The sequence below is a fragment of the Aotus nancymaae genome, unplaced genomic scaffold, assembly GCF_030222135.1.
Source record: "Aotus nancymaae isolate 86718 unplaced genomic scaffold, 86718_ANA_hifiasm-v0.15.2.pri h1tg000016l, whole genome shotgun sequence".
Taxonomy (NCBI): Eukaryota; Metazoa; Chordata; class Mammalia; order Primates; family Aotidae; genus Aotus; species Aotus nancymaae.
Genome location: NW_026988428.1, coordinates 38,671,267 through 38,692,655, shown reverse-complemented (window position 1 = coordinate 38,692,655; position 21,389 = coordinate 38,671,267). Strand labels below are relative to the sequence as shown.

Here is a 21,389-nt window from a genome sequence, read left to right as displayed (position 1 = left end):
AACTATCTATCTACTACAACCACAAAGAAAATGGCATAAGGGATAATGGTATTTTCCCCAGATAGTATAAATTAAAATCTTTATTGAATTAAGTAAATAAAATCTTGCTTAGAGATTCCTTCTTTTTGGATATCTTGGTACTATTTTCTGCATTTTCTAGTATAATTGTTTTCTTGGTTAATGCTCCAAAATTGCAGTGGTACTTGCTCAGACACACAAAGATATTTACAATTCTAACTGTTTAATTCTAATTCTCTGTGGTTTTAGGAATCTAATCACTCTTCTTCCTCTCTTACCCACTACCTACATCTTGGGGTATATGGATTACATGTATATACTTAGTCACTCACAAAAGAGGCATCAATAGGTCATATGCACTTTAAGAAGTTTCAGGTGCTTTTGCTGGTCTGGCATGTAAGGAGCTGGAAGTGGCCGCTCCATCCAAACAAAAGTAAAAAGGTGAACAGACTGAAAAATTAGTAACCATTCTAGACCCATCAGAGAAGTGGGTCACAGAGCAAACCACTCCCCCTCAAATTAGAGAAATAGGCAAATGCAAAGATTCATGACTTGTTGAAGCAAAAACCTCAAAGCATAAACTCCCCCAGGAATCAGAACCGTAGTAGAGAACCCGGACAATAACCGAGGAATTACTGGATGCTCAGCATGGACCAGTCTAAGAAATAAAAACTCTAGGGAGGCCCAGTCATTGGGAGGCCCCTTATTTTTATGACTCTTACCTCCGGGAGCTCAACCAGGTTCTCACAGAAAATATTGGAGAAAAATCCCCTAGTGTTTCCAGCAGGGGAAGGGGGAAAGGAACCATTTTGAAATGCACCAGAGCATTCTATTCCTCTTAACAAAGTCTCCCCTCAGGAGAAACTAGATGCCAAAAACCTAACCAGATGAGGTTTTGTCAGAGACTAACCAACCTGAAGGAAGGGAAACACCCAACTCCAGCCTACTCTAGCCATCCTGTCCCATGAAAGGGGACAGAGAAGACTGAGAAGCACGCTGAGATTCTCAGTGCCTCAGTCTTCTGGGAATCCAGAGGCACAGGCTCACTGGAAGACTGAGACCTAACCATAACACGGAACACTTCCCTTCTCCCTAAACCTTACCACCACATTACTAAAGGCCTACTTACATCCATTTCTTTTACTCAGCATATCACGTCCAGTTATTAAAAAAAAAAAAAAGGAAATACTAAAAGGCAAAAACAGGTTGAAGAAACAGAGAAAACATTAAAACCAGTCTCAGATATGACAGGGATGTTAGCATTATCAAACTGGAAATTTAAAACAACTATGATTAAAATGATGAGGGCTCTAATGGATAAAGTAGTCAGTGTTCAAGAACAGATGAGCAGAGAGATGGAAATCCTTAAAATGAAAAATAAATGCTAGAGATCAAAAATGGTGTAACAGAAATGAAGAATGCCTTTCATGGGCTTATTGGTAGACTGGACATGGCTGAGGAAAGAATCTCTGAGCTTGAGAGTATAGCTATTAAAAACCACCAAAACTTAAAAGCTAAGAGAAGAAGACTGAAAAAAAAAATAGAAGAGAATATCCAAGAAATAAAAACTCCAGGGAGAAAAAAACAGTTACAAAAGGTGTAATATATGCATAATGGAAATTCCAGAAGGAGAAGAAAGAGAGAAAGGAATAAAAGAATTATTTGAAACAATAATAACTGAGAATTTCCCCCAAATGAATGTCAGCTACCAAACCACAGATCCAGAAAGCTCAGAGAATACCGAAAAGAATAAATGCAAAAAAAACCCCAGAAATATACACCTAAACATTTAATTTCTAAACAACAGAAAATCAAAAATAAAGGGAAAAGTCACAAAAGAAGCCAGAAGGAAAAAACACCTTACCTATAAAAGAACAAAGATTAGAATTACATGCAGCTTCTCCTCAGAAATCATGCAAGCAAGAAGAGTGTGGAGTGAAATATTTAAAGTACTGAGAGAGAAAAAAACACCAACATAGAATTCTGCACCCTGTGAAATTATTCTTCAAAAGAGAAAAGAAAATTAAGACAGTCTCAGACACAAATTGAGGAAATTTGTTGCCAGTAGACCTGCCTTTCAATAAATGTTAAAGATGTTCTGTAGAGATAAAAAAAAAAAAAGGATAAAAGTCAGAAACTCAAGTCTACATAAAGAAAGGAAGAGCATTGGTGAAGGAATAAGTGGAGGAAAAATTAAAACTTCTATTTTTTGTAGTCTTGATTGACCTAATAGATAACAATTGGTTCAACGTATTAATAACAATGGTGTATTTGTATATATTAATATATACTAATATATTAACGAAATTAATGACAACAATGATACAAGGGACCAGAGAGAAGAATTAGGATCATTTTATTATTATGAAGTACTCACACTACTCATGATGTGAAATACTGTTGCTTGAAAGTAGAGCTGAATTAATTGTTAATATATATTGCAAAATTTAAGGGCAATCACTATAAAAAGGGAAAATGAAGTATAACTGATATGCTAAGAAATGAAAAAATAGAATTATATAAAGTGCTCAATAGAAATCTAAAAAGCAGAAAAAGAGTACAAGACAAAAATAGTAATAAAGAACAAAGGCAATCAATAGAAAACAGTAGTAAATATGGCAGATACTAAATCCAAATATATCAGTAATCACTTTAAACATCAGTGGTCTAAATATAACAATTAAAAGAAGGAGACTGTCAGAATGAATAAGACCCAACCATATGTCATCTACAAGAAACACACTTTAAATATAAAGACACATATAGATTAAAAGTAAGTGGTTACAGAAAGACATACCATGCTAACACTAATTAAAAGAAAGCAGGAATAGCTATATTAATTTCAGACAGAGCAGACTTTAGACAAAGGAAATTATCAGAGATAAAGGCATTACATACTGATAAAGGGGTCCATTACTCAGGAGGACGTAACAACCTTTAATGTGTCTGCACCTAACAACAGAGTATCAAGTGAGGAAAATACTGATAAACCAAAGAATGAGAAATAAGTGATAAATGAATCAATGATTATAGTTGGAGGCTTCAGCACCCTTCTGTCAGAAATGCACTAATCCAGCAGGCAGAAAATCCATAAGAACATGACTGAATTCAACAACACCATCCTTCAACTGGATGTAATGAACATCTGTAGACCACTTTATTCAACAACAGAACACACATTCTTCTCAAAGTTACATAGAACATTTGCCAGGATGAACCATGTTCTGGGCCATAAAACATACCTGAACAAATTTATAAGAATAGTAATCATGCAATGTCTGTTCTCAGACAAGAGTGGAATTAAATTAAAACTCAAAAACAGAAAAATAGCTGGAAAATCCCAAAACACTTAGAGATTCAACAACATACTTCTAAATGACACACAAGTAGAAGCAGGAATATAATGAGAAATTTAGAAAGACTTTAAACTAAAGAAAATGAAAACACAACTTATCAAAATTTGTGAGATCCAGTGAAAGCAATGCTTAGAGGTAAATATATAACATTGGATGTGTATATTATAAAAGAAGAAAGCCCAAAATCAATCACCTCAGCTTCAACCCTAGGAAACTAAATAAAGAGGAGAAAATTAAATCTAAAGTAAGCAGAAGAAAAATAAATAAAAATTAGAGCAGAGATCAACAAAATGGAAAATAAGAAATCAATAGAGAAAATTAACCAAACCAAAAACTGGTTCTTGGAAAAGATCAATAAACTCGCTAAGTCTCTACCCAGGCTAAATAAGAAAAAGAGAGAGAGGACACAATTTATCAATATGAGAAATGAAAGAGAGGCCATCACTACAGATCCACAGACATTGAAAAGATAATAAAGAACTATTATGAACAACTGTATGCCCACATTTGATGACCTAGATGAGATGGATTGATTCCTTCCAAGACATAATCTCACATATGAAGAAATAGGCAATGTGAGTAGTCCTATATCTATTAAAGAGATTAAATCAATAATCAATAACCTTCAAAAACAGAAAGCATGAGGCACAGATGGGCCAATGAATTCTATCAAACATTTAAAAAAGAAATTATACTAATTATCTACTATCTCTTTAAGAAGATAGAAGCAGGAGGGAAAAAAAAGAAAGATAGAAGCAGAAAGAATACTTCTTAACTCATTCTATGAATCCAGCATTACCTCTTACCAAAACCATAGGAAGATATTACCAGAAAACTACAGACCAATAACTTTAATGAACATAGATGTATAATCCCCAACAAAATATTAGCAAATCAAAACTTGAAGTGTATAAAAATAAGTGTACACTGTTAGAAAATGGGACTTATCCAAGGTATGCAAGCCTGGTTCAACATTTAGAAATAAATTAGTGTAATCCATCACAGGGGCTAAAGAAGAAAAATCACATGATCACTATAATAAATGCAGAATAAGCATTTGACAAAATCCAACTGCCATTGAATAAAACTCGCAGTAAACTGGGAAATCTCAGTAAACTAGGAATGGAAACGTACTTCCTCAGCTTCCTAAAGAATTCACAAAAAAGAAACCTGCAGGTAATTTCTTACTTAACCATTAAGTTGGAGAGAGATCCAAGATGGCCAATTACTAGCAGCTCAGGATTGTAGTTTCCAGTGAAAGCGCAGAGAACGAGAGGACACCACACTTTCAGACGAATTTTTGTTGCTCACAGACCAGGAGATTCCCAGCAGAGGAGCCCCATGGGTCGTCAGTGCAACTTTTGTGGCCGGCGTGGTGGTTTTGCCGGAGCCTCGGCGTGGTGGTTCTTGGTGCAGAGTAAATGGGACTGGGTCCCCTTCTGGTTGACGTTTGGAGCTCCGGGAAGGCAGAGTCGTCCGTTCAGTTGATTGAAAAAGGGACTCAAGAGGGAAGCCAGACCAGAGATTCCCGGGCAGAAAAGCACCATCAATCTTAATGCTGCTGTTTTAGCTGGCACAGTTGGTTGATCAGATGCCGGTGCTGGGAATCAACAAGTTTGACGTCCACTCAGAGACCTAATTTGAAAGTCGGTAATTACAAAGACGACAGGTGGATAAATTTACAATGATGGGAAGAAACCAGCGTAAAAAGGCTGAGAATACCCAATATCAGAATGCCTCTCCCCCTACAGGGGATCACAGTTCCTCATCAACAGGGGAACAAGGCCTGATGGAGAACGAGTGTGTTCCATTAACAGAATTAGGCTTCAGAAGGTGGATAATAAGAAACTTTTGTGAGTTAAAAGAACATGTTCTAGCCCAACATAAAGAAACTAAGAACCTTGAAAAAAGGTTTGATGAAATCCTAACAAGAATAGACAATTTAGAGAGGAATATAAGTGAATTAATGGAATTGAAGAATACAATACGAGAACGCCACGAAGTATACACAGGTTTTAACAGTCGAATTGATCAAGCAGAAGAAAGGATATCAGAGGTCGAAGAGCAACTTAATGAAATGAAACGAGAAGACAAGATTAGAGAAGAAAGAGTAAAAAGGAATGAGCAAAGTCTCCAAGAAATATGGGACTATGTGAAAAGACCTAATTTACGTTTGATAGGTGTACCTGAATGTCATGAAGAGGATGAATCCAAGCTGGAAAATATTCTTCAGGATATTATTCAGGAAAACTTTCCTAACCTGGTAAGGCAGGACAATACTCAACTCCAGGTAATCCAGAGAACACCACAAAGATATTCCTCAAGTAGAGCAACCCCAAGACACATAATCGTTGGATTCACCAGAGTTGAAATAAAGAAGAAAATTCTAAGGGCAGCTAGAGAGAAAGGTCAGGTTACCCATAAAGGGAAGCCTATCAGACTCACAGCAGATCTCTCAGCAGAAACCCTACAAACTAGAAGAGAGTGGAGGTCAATATTCAATATCCTCAAAGAAAAGAATTTTCAACCCAGAATCTCATATCCAGCCAAACTAAGCTTCATAAATGAAGGAAAAATAAAATTTTTCACAAACAAGCAAGCACTCAGAGATTTCATCACCACCAGGCCTGCTTTACAAGAGCTTCTGAAAGAAGCATTACACACAGAAAGGAACAACCAGTATCAGACATCCCAAAAACTTACCAAAAGGTAAAGAGTATCTCCATAATGAAGACTCTATATCAGCTAATGGGCAAAATAGCCAGATAGCATTAAATGACAATATTAAACTCACAAATATCAGTATTAATCCTAAATTTAAATGGATTAAATGCCCCAATCAAAGACACAGACAGGCAAATTGAATAAAAAGTCAAAACCCATTGGTATGCTGTATCCAGATCCATCTCATAAGCAAGGACACACAAAGACTCAAAACAAAGGATTGGAGGAAGACTCATCAATCAAATGGAGAGGAAGAAAAAAAAAAACAGGAGTTGTAACTTTCATCTCTGACAAAATAGACTTTAATAGTAACAAAGACTAAAAGAAACAAAGAAGGACATTACATAATGGTAAAAGGATCAATGCAACAACAGGAGTCAATGATCATAAATATATATGCACACAATATAGGAGCACCCAGATACATAAGACAAGTTCTGAATGACTTATAAAGAGACTCGGACTCCCACACAATAATAGTGGGAGACTTTGATACCACATTGTTAATATTCGACAGATCAATGAGATGGAAAATTAACAGGGACATCGATGATTAGAACTCAGACCTGGAACAAGTAAACTCAGTGAATATTTATAGAATTCTGCACCCCAGGTCCACAGAACATACATTTTTCTCAGTATCACATTACACCTATTTTGAAAGTGACCACTGAATTGGAAGTAAATCACTCTTCAGCATTTGCATAGCATTTCACAGACTTAAATGAAATATTGGTTGGCTGTTTGTTTGCTATTTTCTTCCCTTATTCCTTCCTGCCTCCGCTGTTAAGCACAATTATTGGCATAAAAGAGGTTTTTAAGACCTATTTTTAGATTGTATTCCAGCCTGGGCAATAGAGCAAGACTCCTGTTCTCTCTGCCCCTTTCTCTTTCTCTTTCTTTCTTTCTTTCTTTCAAAAAAAAAAAACAGCTTTACTGAGGTATAATTCACATACCACTTTAAGTGTACAATTGAATGATTTTTTAGAAAATTTACAGAGCTCCACAACCATCATCACAATAAAAAAAAACCATTAAGTTATAAATTATAAATTCAAAGCTTTCCATGTCCCCTCTCTGCACTGCTTTTCAACATGGGATTGGAATTCCTAGCTAACACAATAACACAAGAAAAGAAAATACAAGGTATACATAATGGGAAGGCCTAAATAAACTGCCTTCGATTGCAGATGGTCATCATCTAAGTAAAATCTGAAAAAAAAAATGACACAAAACAAAAACCTCCTGGAACTAGCAAACAGTTATAGCAGGATTGTAGAACACAGGTTAATATACAAAAGCCAACTGCTTTACTCTATACCAGCAATAAACAGATGGAATTTGAAATTTAAAACATAATACAGCTTATGTTAGCACCCCCCAAAATGAAATACTTGGGTATAAATTTAACAAAATACATACATGATCTATATGTATATGTAAAAAGCTATAAACCTCTAATGAAAGAAATAAAAGAAGAACTAAGTAAGAGGAGAGATACCCCATTCATGGCTTAAGGATAGGAAGTCTCAATATTGTCAAGATGTTAGTTTTTCTCAACTGTAGATTCAATGCAATCCCAATCAAAATCCCAACAAATTATTTTTTATATATCAATAAACTGATACTAAAGTTTATATGGATAGGCAAAAACCCAGAATAACTAATAAAGTATTGAAGGAAAAGAACAAAGTTGGAGGATTGATACGACCCAACTTCAAGACTTTCTATAAGTTGGGCACAGTGGCTCATGTTTGTAATCCCAGCATTTTGGGAGGCCAAGGTGAGAGGATGGCTGGATAACAATAACAATACTGAAACCAGCCTGACAGCATAGCAAGACCTCATCTCTGCAAAAAATAAAAATAAAAATAAAAATAAATTACCCGTCATAGTGGCACATGCCTGTAATCTTAGCTACTCAGGAGGCTGATGCAGGAAGATTGCTTGAGCCCAAGAGTTCAAGGTTACACTGAGCTATGATGACACCACTGCACTCCAGCCTGGGTGACAGAGCAAAACCCTGTGAAAAGAAAGAAGGGGAGGGGAGGGGAGGGGAGGGGAGGGAAGGGAAAAAGAGGAAGGAGAGGAAGGGAGGGAAGAGAAGAAAAGAAGCAAGAGGAAGGAAGGAAAGAAGGGAGGGAGGAAAGAAGGAAGGAAGGAAGGAGAGAGATGCTATAAAGCCATATTAATTAGACGGTGTGATATTGTTAAAGGAATAAACAAATTAATCAATAGAACAGAATAAAGAGGCCAGAAATAGATACACATGAATTTAGTCGACTGATTTTTGACAAAGGAACAAAGGCAATACAGTGGTGAATAGTCTTTTCAGCAAGTGCTAGAACAACTGTACATACACAGACAAAAATAAAACATGAATCTAGACACAGACTTTACACCCTTCACAAAAATTAACTCCAACGGATCAAAGACCTAAATGTAAAATGCAAAACTGTAAAATTTCTGAAAGGTAACCTAGAAAATCTAGAGGATTTTAGGTTTGTGGATGACTTCATAGATGTAACATTAAAGGCACAATCCCTGAAAGAAAAAAACTGATGTTCTCACAAACCTGTCCCAACTTTGTCTAAAGGTCAGTATTTTAAAATATTAGAATTGAATTGCTACGGAGAAAATATTGCTAGCAGTGAGACTGTCTCAAAAAAAAAAAAAAAAGGGCATGGAGGAAACTTAACTGCATATTATTAAGTGAAAGAAACCAATCTGAGAAGAGACAGTAAAAAGGTAAATGGTTAGAAGGAAGAGAAGAATAAATAGGTAGAGCACAAAGGATTTTTAGGGCAGTGAAATTACTCTGTATGATACTAAAATGCTGAATACATGTCACTGTACATTTTTCCAAACCCACAGAATGTCCAACACCAAGATTGAACCCTAATGTAAACTATGGACTCTGGTGATAATGAAGTGTTAGTGTAGGGTCATCAATTGTAACAAATGCACCACTATGGAGGGGAATGTTGATAACAGGGGAGGCTGTGCATGTATGGGTTCAGGGTGTATATGGGAAATCTCTGTACCTTCTGCTCAATTTTGTTGTGAACCTAAAACTTCTCTAAAAAAAAAGTCTATTAAAATAAAAATTTATGATGTAGAGTCAACTTACCTAATTCTTACTAATGCAATGATCTTGGAAAAATCACCCCACTTCAGTTTTGTCCTATGTAATAGAATAATAATACTTTTTATATATATGCACATATGCATTTATATGGACTATATATTTACATGAAGTTTCAACACCTTACAGGTAGTATGTAAAGGTAATGTCATATATTGGAATAACAATAATGTTGTTGCTGGTGCTACTGAATTTTACTAAAGGTAATTGTGGTCATAAAATATTTGTTAGGTTAATAGTTCACAATCCAGCAAGCTTTTTAAAAATAGTTTTTAAAAATAACTATTTCCTGGGATCGACCCAATAGAATGGGACGTGGGCATTGTTTTTTCTTCTTCTTCTATTTTTCTTAATGGAGATTTGCTCTGTCCCCCAGGCTGGAGTGCAGTGGCGCAATCTCTGCTCACTGCAACCTGTGCCTCTGGGTTCAAGTGATTCTCCTGCCTCAGCCTCCGAATAGCTGGGATTACAGACATGTGCCACTATGCCCGGCTGATTTTTGTATTTTCAGTAGAGACAAGATTTCACCATATTGGCCAGACTGGTCTTGAACTCCTGACCTCAGATGATTTGCCTGCCTCAGCCTCCCAAAGTGCTGGGATTACAGGCATGAGCCACCATGCCCAGCCTATTTTTCCTTCTTTTAAAGCTTTCCCAGTGTGTTATTTACCTTTGCTGCATAACAACCACCAAAACTGTAGTGCCTTTAAGGAATAATAATTTGTTGTCTGTCATTGTTCTCCGGGTTGACTGGGAGGATCCTTTGCTTGTCTCACCCAGGTTTACTTATGCAGCTGCATTTGTCAGGTGGCTGGACTGTAAGGTTAAACATAGACTCTCCCACATGTCTGGGGTCATGGTGTTGAAAGTCAGCTGGGTGCCCTTCCCAAGGGCTATGTCATTGTTTGGTATCTGGTCTGCCTTTCTTACTTGGAAGTTCAGCAGTAACCGAAGCTGCAATGCCTCTTTTTAAAGATATATTGGAAGTTGTACAATGTCCCCTCTGCTATATTGTAGTGATGAAAGCAAGTCACAAAGCCAACCTATATTCAAAGGAAAGGAAAATAGGCTCTACTTTTTAATGGAGTGGCAAAGTTACATCGTAAAAAGGCAAGTGGGATGAGGGGGTTGTTGTAGCCATCTTTTAAGCAGTCTCTCACCAGCAGTGATTCTGGAGCACTATGTCAGTTAAGAACCACCGGTTTAATTAAGGTGCTTTATTCCTCACATATTAAAGACTCACTGGGAGTAAGTGCTCATTCCAAAGCTCATTCAAACTCAGTCACAGCATACAAAATTTGAAAAGGAAATTAACTTGTAGAGTCATCAAAGTCAAACAGAAAATGTGTAGTATATACTCCACAGGCAGGTTCTTGCCAAGAATTAAATTTACTTTAAAATGCAACGCTTGGCTTATGTGTTGTTTGCCCAGCAGATGTCAGCCTTGCACAAGAAAAAAATCCCAAGACGTTTCACAAAGCAGGCTGTGTGCAGGATTTATATGGTTATACTTTTCTGGGCAATCTATGCAATGCCTAGAACATAAGTTCCTCTCACAAACCCGTCCCAACTTTGTCTAAAGGACAGTATTTTAAAATATTAGGATTGAATTGCTAGGGAGAAAGTATTGCTAGGAGTCGTGCATTTCAAGTACCTAACTAGATTCCATTTTCTGCCAGTAATGGGACTTCATTACAGCAGGAGAGGTAACAGGTAAAAATGCTGTATTTTATTGATTCTAAGACACACATTTTTCCACATTTTAACATCTCTGAAATTAGGTTGTGTCTTAAAATTGGTAGCGTCAGGCAATTTAGTTGTCTTTTTTTTTTTTTTGGCCTTTAAAGTGGAATGTAAAATAATTATGAGTCTTACAAAAGATGGTTTATCATAATCAATGAAACAGAATAATTTTACAAATTAAATGCACTTTTTCTCTCAAGTAAATTAGGAAAATATTTCGTAGATTCTCTTTCTATGATTACTTAGAAGAATAAGGGATCTCTTCTTTCCTGACATAGTCTTTGGCTGAGGAAGGGGGTCACAGTAGTGCCCCAATTTTTTCAATGTTCTGTGCATTTGTTTGATTATCTTTTCACAAAGCTATAAACTATTTCTCTTAATCCACTCCTCTATTACCCTTTAAGAGACCTCAAGAGGAGAGAAGAGCTATGACAACAGCTCAGTACTGCCAATATTAAAGCCCGTGTGATAAATATGGAAGGGGGAAGTTCGCTCACCACAATCAAAGGCAGAGCTAAGTGAATAATTTTTTCAGTTCTACTGGGAAGTAGTCCCACTCCTCCCTTTTTCAGAGTCTGTAATTATTTCCTGGAGATTAATGGTTTTCCATTATAACATTGTTGCAAGTCCCAGGTATTAACCACTACTTGTTAGTAGTGGACAGGAAATAGCAGCAGCACTCAGCCAGCCACCGTGTAGGGTTGTGCAGTCCATGCATTGCCCAAAGACACCCAGCTGGGTAGGCAAATAGGAATTAGAATCCAGCCCTACTGAGCTTGACATCCAAAAACTCAAGGAGTTTTCTATTCTAAGGGCCAGCTCCATTTTTTTCTAATTCATTTACATAAGGTGAGCGCCTTTCTGTAATTAGGACAAGGGCACTGCTGTGTTTTGAATGAGTCTCACAGCGTTCATATATTGGAATCTTAATCCCCAAGGCAGTGCTGAGAGGTCAGACCTTTGAGAGGTGATTAGGTCATGAGGGCTCTGTCCTCATAAGTGGATTAATGTCCGTATTGTGGGACTGGATTAGTTATCTCAAGTGAGCTTGTTATAAAACCAAGTTTGGTCCTGTCTTGCTTTCTCGCTGTCTCGCGCTGTTGTCCCCCTCCATCCTCCACCATAGGATGTTGCTACAAGGAGGCCCTCACCAAATGCAGGCTTTTGACTTTGGATTTGCCAGCCTCCAGAATTGTAAGAAATAAATTTCTTTTCTTTAAAAGTTACTGTATCTGTGGTATTGTTATAGCAACACAAAATGAAGTAAAACAGGCACCTTTTCTGTTAAAAGAGGACCTTGGCCCCCGGCCAATAGCTTTCTTCACTTGCCACTTTCTCATTTAGTCTCTGCAGGGAAAGAAGTTTTAATCTTCCTCCAAGTTTCTGAGAAAGGATGACCCACATCTTTCCTCATGATTTCCACCATGCTCAAAAATTTCAAATTCACAGCCCTTTCTATTGGTTTTCTGTGTTGACATTTAAACCACTTGACCTTTATCACACTTATAAGAGGCAGGGCCAAGGAGAGAGTTTTTCTTTTTTGTTGTTCTTTTTGTCTCTTTTACCATATCTGAGGTAGCACAGGCCAATATATATTCTCTTTGTCTAGTGACCATATCTAAAGATGGTAGTTTTCATTTTTATGGTCAACCCTGCTGGTGCAGCAGAAGAGACAGAAAGGACTAGGTAGGAATGCTCGTTCAGAACACAAGACAAAGAAGAAAACCAGTTTGAGACACCCCCAAATGGTGGGTAACTCAAAGCACTATCTGTTTTTTATTTGGTGGAACCTACGTAAGTTGGGTAGCTACAGTCTTGCTCTTTGAAATAAGATTGTCCTGTATGATAACATTATCAATAACAACAAATATATACAGTGGTTACTACATAGCAGACACTATCCTTAGCACTTACGGATATTCAATCATTTCATCCTATGATATAAGCGCTTTCATTATTCCCCATTTTATAGATGATGATACTGGACACAGTTATTTTTGTATCAAATTCTGAAGAAGGACTGTCAGATGTGAAGTGTAGGAAGAAATTAGACAAGGGGGAGAGCTAGTGGGAGGACATCATGAGAATGTGAATGTTTTTCCACGTCATTTACAATTCTTACCAAGGTTGTTTTGTCTCTGTTGGGAAAATATAATTAAAAACAAAATCTCCTCCCACCCCAGGAAATCACTCCACAGAACTGTAAAAGAAAGAAAGCAGTTTTATTTTTGAATAAGCGTTAAAGCAGACTATGATGTGCATTACAGAAAATCCACGAAACAGATTGCAAAGACAGAAGGAAATCTTACCCTTTTATATAGCCAAGCAGATGCAACCCATTACATGGCTGTTATTAAATAAACAATACTTTGTCCTCAAGTAAGAAGACTTAACAGAATCATTTGTCACTCAGAGTTCACCCTAGATTTACCTGGTAATTGAAGTGGCCATCTGTGTCAGTCAATTGACTTTATCCAAAGAAAAATAAACTTCTCATATTTTTAAGACAGGAAGTGGTTTTGCAAGTTAAAACAAAGTGCTTTAGTTAGATGCCCACCTGCCTGTGGAGACTGGAGGAGAGACGTGCTATCTTCCTTGATAATTACATGTCAAAGGGATGGCTCTCAACCTTTACTATTTTTTTTAAAATTGGATGATCTATTTGTTTGTTTTGTTATTGAGTTGAAGAAGTTCCTTATATATTTTGGAATTATCATTTATTGAAAGAAGATATACAAGTGGCCATCGAGTACAGCAAAAGATTCTCAATATCACTAATCATCAAGAAGATGCAAATCAAAATCACAATGTAATATTACCTCACACCTGTTAAGATGGCTATTAGTGAAAAGAAAAGATAGGTGTTGGCAAGCATGTAGAGTAACTGGAACTTCTGTACACTGTTGCTAGGAAGGTAACATGGTGCAGCTGCTGTGGAAAACAGTACTAAGTTTCCTCAAAAAAACAAAAACTGGAACTACCATATGATGTAGCAATCCTATTTCTGGGTGTTGATCCAGAAGAATTGAAATCAGGATCTTGAAGAGACCTTAACACTCCTGTTTTCACTGCGGCACTATTCACAATGTCTAAGATGTGGAAATAAACTTAATGTCCATCAATGGATGAATGGATAAAGAAAATGCAACATAGATATACAATGAAATATTATTCAGCCTTTAAAAGAAAGAAGTCTTGCAATATGTGATTGCGTGAATGAACCTTGTGGACATCATCTCTCTATATAAGACTTACATGAGACAATATTTCTGAAAATGTTATACAGTATAACTACTAGGAGCTCTTTCTACCAGAAGGACTGTGTAAGGTAGTATGGATGAAGCCAGAACCTCCTCTCTCTGCACATCTTCAAAAGCAGTGTTGACATAGCTTTCTATGTGAATGTGGACACCTGAACATCGTGTGACTTGGCAGCCTTGGAAGTAGCCTTGGTGATCCATTTAAACTACAACTTAGAAAATGGGGATTATGCAATGCAGATAGAGAGTATCTTTCTGACTTCCACAGCCAAAAAAAGAATGAGACAGTAAAGATAAAGGGAAGACCAAGGAAAAGAAGATACAGCAGTGTTCTTTTGTCTGTGGTTTTTCATTTTGTGATTTCATTTGCCTAGAATCCATTTTATACTTGAAAGGGATCAGGAAAAGAAAAAGACTCAGCAAGATCATGCAACTAGTTAGTATCAGGGCCAGAACTAGGGCCCAGGTCTCCTGAGATTCAAGCCAATGCTGTTTCCATCAGAGAATATGGCCCTGATTGAGCAGGAGTTTAGGCTGTTACTGTGGATCAGGGCAAGCCTCACTACATGTACTTGGATCTAACCTTCATTTAATGTGTGCCTTGACCCTTTAAGCTAAGTAGCAACTCTCTTACACCTTTGTCACCACTGAAATGTGCTTGCCTTCTTATAAACTCACCAGCAAGGAGAGCATTATACAGAATAAGCAGAAATGTTCACAGGATACTTTGAGCTCATAGTTTAGTGAAAGACATGAGGAGAAAATCAATAATTATTAATACTTTTCATTAAATGCCATAGGTACACAGAAATTAACTTCTCAGAAGATGACATTATTATTTTTTAATGATATGTGTTGGCAAAGATGTAGAGAAGATGAGTCTGGACTGATGTGTAAACACTGAACAGGGAGAAGGTGGCTGAGGGGAGTAGAAAAAGAGAAAGCAGAATATTGATATTCTAGGCAGTGAGAAAGACAGGTTCAAACACAGATGAATGGAATACCACAGTATCTTCTGAAATGACACCTTATGCCTAGTGAGAGAAAGGGGATGTTCTGGAGAAAGGTCAAAAATAAAAATAGAAAAGATAAATAGAAACCAGATTATAAAACAAAGTCTCCTGTGTTATTTTAAGTGTTTTGATTTAGTCTAAGATAGGAGCCCACTGGAAAATTTACAAAGGAAGTGAGATGATTAGATTTGTCTTTTAGAAAGATTATTCTGGCAGAAATATAGGAGATGGACTGGGTAGGAAGCCAGTGGAGTAAGGAAAATGATTTAACAATCTACTGCAGAAACCTGAGGAGAAATGTGATGATCAGAAATAAGCTGAAGGCAGTGGGAATGGAGGGCAGGACGAGTGAGATTCTGAGATATTTAGGAGGTAAGATGTCTAAGCCAGGACCAATTAGACTCATGTTTGGGAAGGAAAAATGGAATGAGGAACAGAAGGGTAGAGCATGCGGTTTCTCCTTGGGCAACTAAATGGATATAAATTCCATTTTATTAAGAATGAAGTAAAGTAGGAATAACAATTTGGAAGGCAAATAAAGTATAATTTTCAAAAAGGTAAAATATTGGCTCTCATGCAAATGTAGATAAATATGTTCAAAGACTTCCCTCAACTCATTAATTAATAAAGGTACCAGCAATATGCTTTAACTGGTCCAAACACTATTTGAGAAGTTAATTTATATAGAGAGATAATTTAATAGATTTCCATATTAGGTACAAAAATGGTTAATATTCAATAACAGCATAAACTTTATCTCTGGAATTGCTGGTTCCACTGGATGGAAATTATTTGCATCTCTACCAACATAAATCTGTAAGGTAATTTTGCCCTTGCAGCACTGTAAAATAGCGCTGTAAATAGAAAGTCAAGACTAACACTGTCCTGAAAGAATATCTAGTTATCTTGTCTGACTATTTAGAACAAACTGATGAGTTCATATCTGAACATGGTGCGTGTGAGGCACTTCTAAAATACTGAAATAAACAGGTCTATGTCTTAGTTGCTTTTCTGTTGCCATAATAGAATATTATAAACTGGATGTTTTATTTTATAAAAGAAATTTATTTACTACAGTTCTGGGAGCTGGGAAGTGCAAGGTTGAGGGACCACATCTGGTGAGAGCCTTCTTACTGCATCATAACACGGCAGAGGACATCACGTTGTAAAAAAGCAAGAGCATGCCATCTCAGGTCTCCCTTCCTCTTCTTAAAAAGCCCACAGTCTCATCATGGGAGTCTCACACTGATGAGTTTATGTAATCCTCTCTAAGACCTCACCTCTTGATACTATCACAATGGCAATTATATTCCAATACGAATTTTGGAGGGCAAACTCAAACAGTAGTTCATAACACAGTTGGATAAAGAAATCTGGGGAATTGAGGTTTTTGGAATTCAAGGCTTACTTATAATAGGTGAAGGCATAAGAAAAGATAGCTCACCCAAGAAAGTATGCAGAATCAGAACCTGAAGTAAACAAACAAACAAACAAACAAACTTAGAAATATTAAGATTTGAAGATTTATTAAGGAAAAATGTATATAAAGGAGAAATATTGATTGGAAAAAGAAATTTCCAAATAGAAACCAAGTGATGTTTCTCTCAAGAAGGAAGATGTAGTCTTCGGTAACATTTACCATAAAATATCCAATAGGAAGGAGAATGCAAAGCTACTATTGTATTTGTGACTAGATAACAATTACTAACCTTGCTGCTGCTGCTGCTAATAACTTTAAATATCACTTATAGTACTGAGAAACATTTCCAGAGCTGAGGTATGAAAGTTCCTGCCAACCTCAGTACACAAAGTTATTTCAACAATGCATGATATGTTATCTTTTTTATTCCCATCGCAGGCTTTCTCCACCACCACAACAGCATGTGGTCTGACAGAAGTGGCTTCATAGAAGAATCTAATTCCCACCTTTTGCAGGAAACTGCACTGCCCTCAACATCCAGCTTCTACTCCTTGGTCCTCCAAATCCCTGAACTCAGCAGGAGGAAGGCAGCATTGTACATGGGAAAGAAGACCAGACTCAAAGATTTGGAATCCACATCCTAATGCTGCCACAAACTGCATGCACAGAGGAAGACCTTAGGCACATCATTTCATTTCTCTGTACACTGGTTTCTCTACTATGTGTATTTAAAAATATATAATACAGACAGTAGTAAACTGAACAAAGCCTTAGTTTTCTCTCAAGTTTTGACATTGCCATGAGCAGTTAGAGGACTTTAGGATCAAGTTTAGGGGAATGTTTCTAATACTCTCAAAGGGCCCAAGCTAAGAGAGGAAGGGCATCTCACTTTCTGGCTCTAAAAGCATGGTGCATCCCACAGTATGATTCCCTCTGTACCTCTGTTCATCCCAGGTTCCTAACTCAATTCCAGAAAACCTTCCACAACGCCAGAGACCTATTTTTCTTCTCGAGGCCTCATTTGAAGAGATCAACTTGGAAGCTCCCCCTTAAATCCAGTTTCTTTCTCTTCCCAAAATTTAGTATCTTTATAGAAAAAGAGGCAAATAGGATTCAGAGTCTCTCTTCCTAGTCATTGGGGGTTGGGGGCGATGCTATTTCTGCTGGCAGAAAACAATACAAATAATTTTTTTAAATCGTGGCATGTTTTTGAAGTTAATTAACAGCTGTAGTTTGCTTTGGAAGTTAACTGTTTTGTCAATAAACAGGGCTTGAACACATACAGTGCTCTCTTAGGCAGTATGTGGTTTCAGAGCATCTTGGACACATTTCTCCCCTGAAAAAATGTTAGTATTAATAGAATGGGAGAGGTAAGATACACGCATTTCCAGAAGTATGTTATTTGGCTGCCTAATAAAGTATGAGACAAAAAAAAAAGGCAAGAAGAGAGGGATTTGAGGGCATTTGAGGGAAACCATAATGAAAAGTTTAAAGAAAAAAATTATACCAGACATGATAAACAGAAGTTGATTTTGTTCTGATGCTATTGCCAGCGTTAGGGGAGAGGGTGCAAACTAAGTCTGATATCTAGTGAGTTAGAGTCAAAGGGCTGAGGAGTTTTTAGGAGCTAGGGTGGAAAGAATTTTAAACCATCTGTGTTTACTAATTGGCCTTACCAAAATAAAAAATGAACTTTCTCCTATTTTATGATAAAAGATAGTTTTACAATTTGGATCCCCCTCCCCACCAACGCCAAGTTTCCTGCTTTTCCTACCCATAGAAACCAGGAGACAGGGGACACTATCTTCCTCAATGTTTACATTTCAAAGAGATGGTTCTCAGGTCCTAGAGAAACATATTCCTGGGTTGTAAAACTGGAAAGAAGCTGGGAGAAGATTTACATCTCAAGAAACAGAGAAAGAACCCACAATAAATTTTCTAAAGCAAATATTCTTAAGGGAGGTCAAGAGCATAGAGTCAGGAAGAAACCTGTTTGTTCAAGCTGAGGGGAAAGTTAAGGCTATCTTAGTCACGAGAGAACAGAAAGATCTGAGAGTATTTCATTTAAAGAACTGTATTAGTCTCTTCTCACACTGCTATAAATAAATACCTGAGACTAGGTAATTTATACAGAAAAGAGGTTTAACTGGCTCACAGTTCTGCAGGCTGTACCAGAAGCATAGCAACATCAGCTTCTGGGGAGGCCTCAGGGAGCTTTAACTCATGGCGGAAGGCAAAGGGAAAGCAGGCATCTTACATAGTGTGAGCAGGAGGAACAGAGAAAGGGGTAGGTGCTAACACTTTTAAACTACCAGATCCTGTAAGAACTCACTCACTGTATAGTGCCAAGGGGAGAGGGTGCTAAACCATTAATGAAAACTCCACCCTGTAATCCAATCACCACCCACCAGGCCCGACCTCCAACAATGGGGGTTACAATTTGACATGAGATTTGGGTGCAGACACGGATCCAAACCATGTTAAGAACCTAAGGGACTAACGGCATCCTTTATCCCATCTCCATGAGGAAATGGGTTGAGGCTGCAGAATGAGGCAATCCCCAAATTCAGTTTTGCCAGACAATATTCCTCAATACAGGAGTGGATAACTGAAAGGCATCTATCTAGGGAGTGTGTCTACCAGAGATTTCATTTTGGAAGTAGTGGTGTGTGATCAAGATAATCTCCTCTGTTCGCTAGAGGTTTCCTCAGTCTCTAGCCTCAGGCCACACAGCCAAGGAGTGACTGACGGATCTACACAGGAAATACGAGGGAGGGAGAGAGAAACAATGCATTCTTCCCTGCTGCCCTACCCTCTCCAAACCCTTCCCCTCACCAGGAAGATTCTGAAGAATTCAGATGGTGAGTCAGAATCTTTTGCAGAAAGTTCTATTATTAGCCTTGAGAACAGAAGCTTCCCTTGCTCCCCTGCTGCCTTAGCTCTCTCCAGAATCTGCCTGGGCTCCACCTTCTCGTTGGCTACCAGGGAGGACCAGGCTCCACTGACAGCCTCCCCAGCCACAAACTGTCCTGAAGTGAAGGACCGATGGAGCGATGGGACGAGGGAGTCCAAGCTCCAAGGGAACTGGCTGGTTGCAGCTGGACAGCTGCTAATTGTTTCTAGGCTGCTCTGTAGTTCCCTCCTCTCTCCCATATGAGTGACAAGCTGGGTGGATGGCAGAGCTGCTACATCGTTTAGGAAAAATGGGTGAGACACATGACAATTCAGTGGCTTCTTAAGTGCAGGGCAGCACTGCAGTCTTAATAAGGTTGTAGGCTTGTTTATAAGCTGTAAACCAAATTGTTACACTGCGAACTTAGCAGAGCAGGGGCTAATATTTCCATTCCCAATCGGTAAACTGAGGCTGGAAGTTATAGACTATCACAATTCAAAAGGACTGGCCCAGTTGTCTGGTTGTAAAGCAACAAAAAAGGCCCAGAGAGAGCAAAGGAATGTGACTAAGATCACAGACTGGCATCCAGGGCTAGAGCTCTGGTCCTATGGCCATGAGCAGAGTGATTTTTTTTTCTATTACATGCATTCTCAGTGTTGTCCAAGCCCTTCCTCCAATTCTGCACTGTCCCCTTTAAGTGATGATTTATCTCTGCCATGACTTCCCCGCCACACACACACCCATTTCTATCCTGCATTATCTGAAAGCCCTTTAGAAGGAAGAGATGCCAGTCTGGGAGATAGGCTGCCCTCAGAAAACAGGCTGGAGCTCACAAGTGCGGCCCAAAAAACGAAAAGTGACAAGCGTATGTATACAAATTGGAGTTCTTAAGTGAGTTCTAACAGGAGGCCAGGGAAAGCCAAGGTCATTACAGGGAGCTGGCTCCAAGGAAAGTGACATGGGTGGAGCAGGCTTTTGGAGATGGGTTTCCTGAGCTACAGAAAGTTCTCTGAAGCTGCTGGGTGGAATAGGGCAGTGGAGACTGCTGGGATGGAAAATGAGGGAGTGGAGGTATTAATCTGGCTTGGAGAGGATATAGACTGTTACATTTTAAAAGTAGAAGGCTGTTAGCCTGAGGCTGACTGTACTTTGAGTTGCTTTCTAACAAACTGCAACCTAATTTAAGAGCACAGGACTACCTCATCTGAATACCGAGATATTGCAAATTCAGTTGAGACCATTGCAATAAAGCAAATATCGAAGTAAAGTGAATCATACTAATTTTTGGTTTCCCAGTGGATATAAAAGTTACGTTTATACTATACTGCCATCTAGAAAGTGTGCGATAGCATTATGTCTAAAAAAAAAGCATACATCTTAATATTAAAATATTATATTACTAAAAAAATGCCAATGATCATATGTACCTTCAGTGAGTTGTAACCTTCTTGCTGGTAGAGCGTCTTGCCTCCATGCTGATGGCTGATGACTGATCAGGATACTGGTTGCTAACGGTTGGTGTGGCTGTCACGATTTCTTAAAATAAAACAATAAAGTTTATGCATTGATGACTCTTTCATGAAAGATTTCTCTGTAGCATACAATGCTGTTTGATAGTATTTTACCCACAGCAGAACTTCTTTCAAAATTTGAGTTAATTCTCTCAACCCCCACTGCCACTTTATCAACTAAGTTTATATAATAGTCTAAATCTTTTGTTGTCATTTCAACAGTGCTTATGTCTTCACCAGGAGTACATTCCATCTCAGGAAACCAACTTCTTTGCTCATCCATAAAAAATAACTCATTTGTTAGGT

The 21,389-nt window shown here is 37.9% G+C and overlaps 1 protein-coding gene across 4 annotated transcripts in view; it reads left to right on the top strand.

Moving 5' to 3' along the window:
• Positions 1 to 21,140, top strand: part of TESPA1 (thymocyte expressed, positive selection associated 1) — a 48,310-nt gene extending 27,170 nt beyond the window's left edge. For all 4 annotated transcript variants that reach the window (XM_012450381.2, XM_064377181.1, XM_064377182.1 and 1 more), the window contains one exon: positions 17,118 to 21,140. The gene's annotated coding sequence lies outside the window, so the exon portion shown is untranslated. The remainder of the gene's footprint in view (positions 1 to 17,117) is intronic.
• Positions 21,141 to 21,389: the final 249 nt, after the last annotated feature.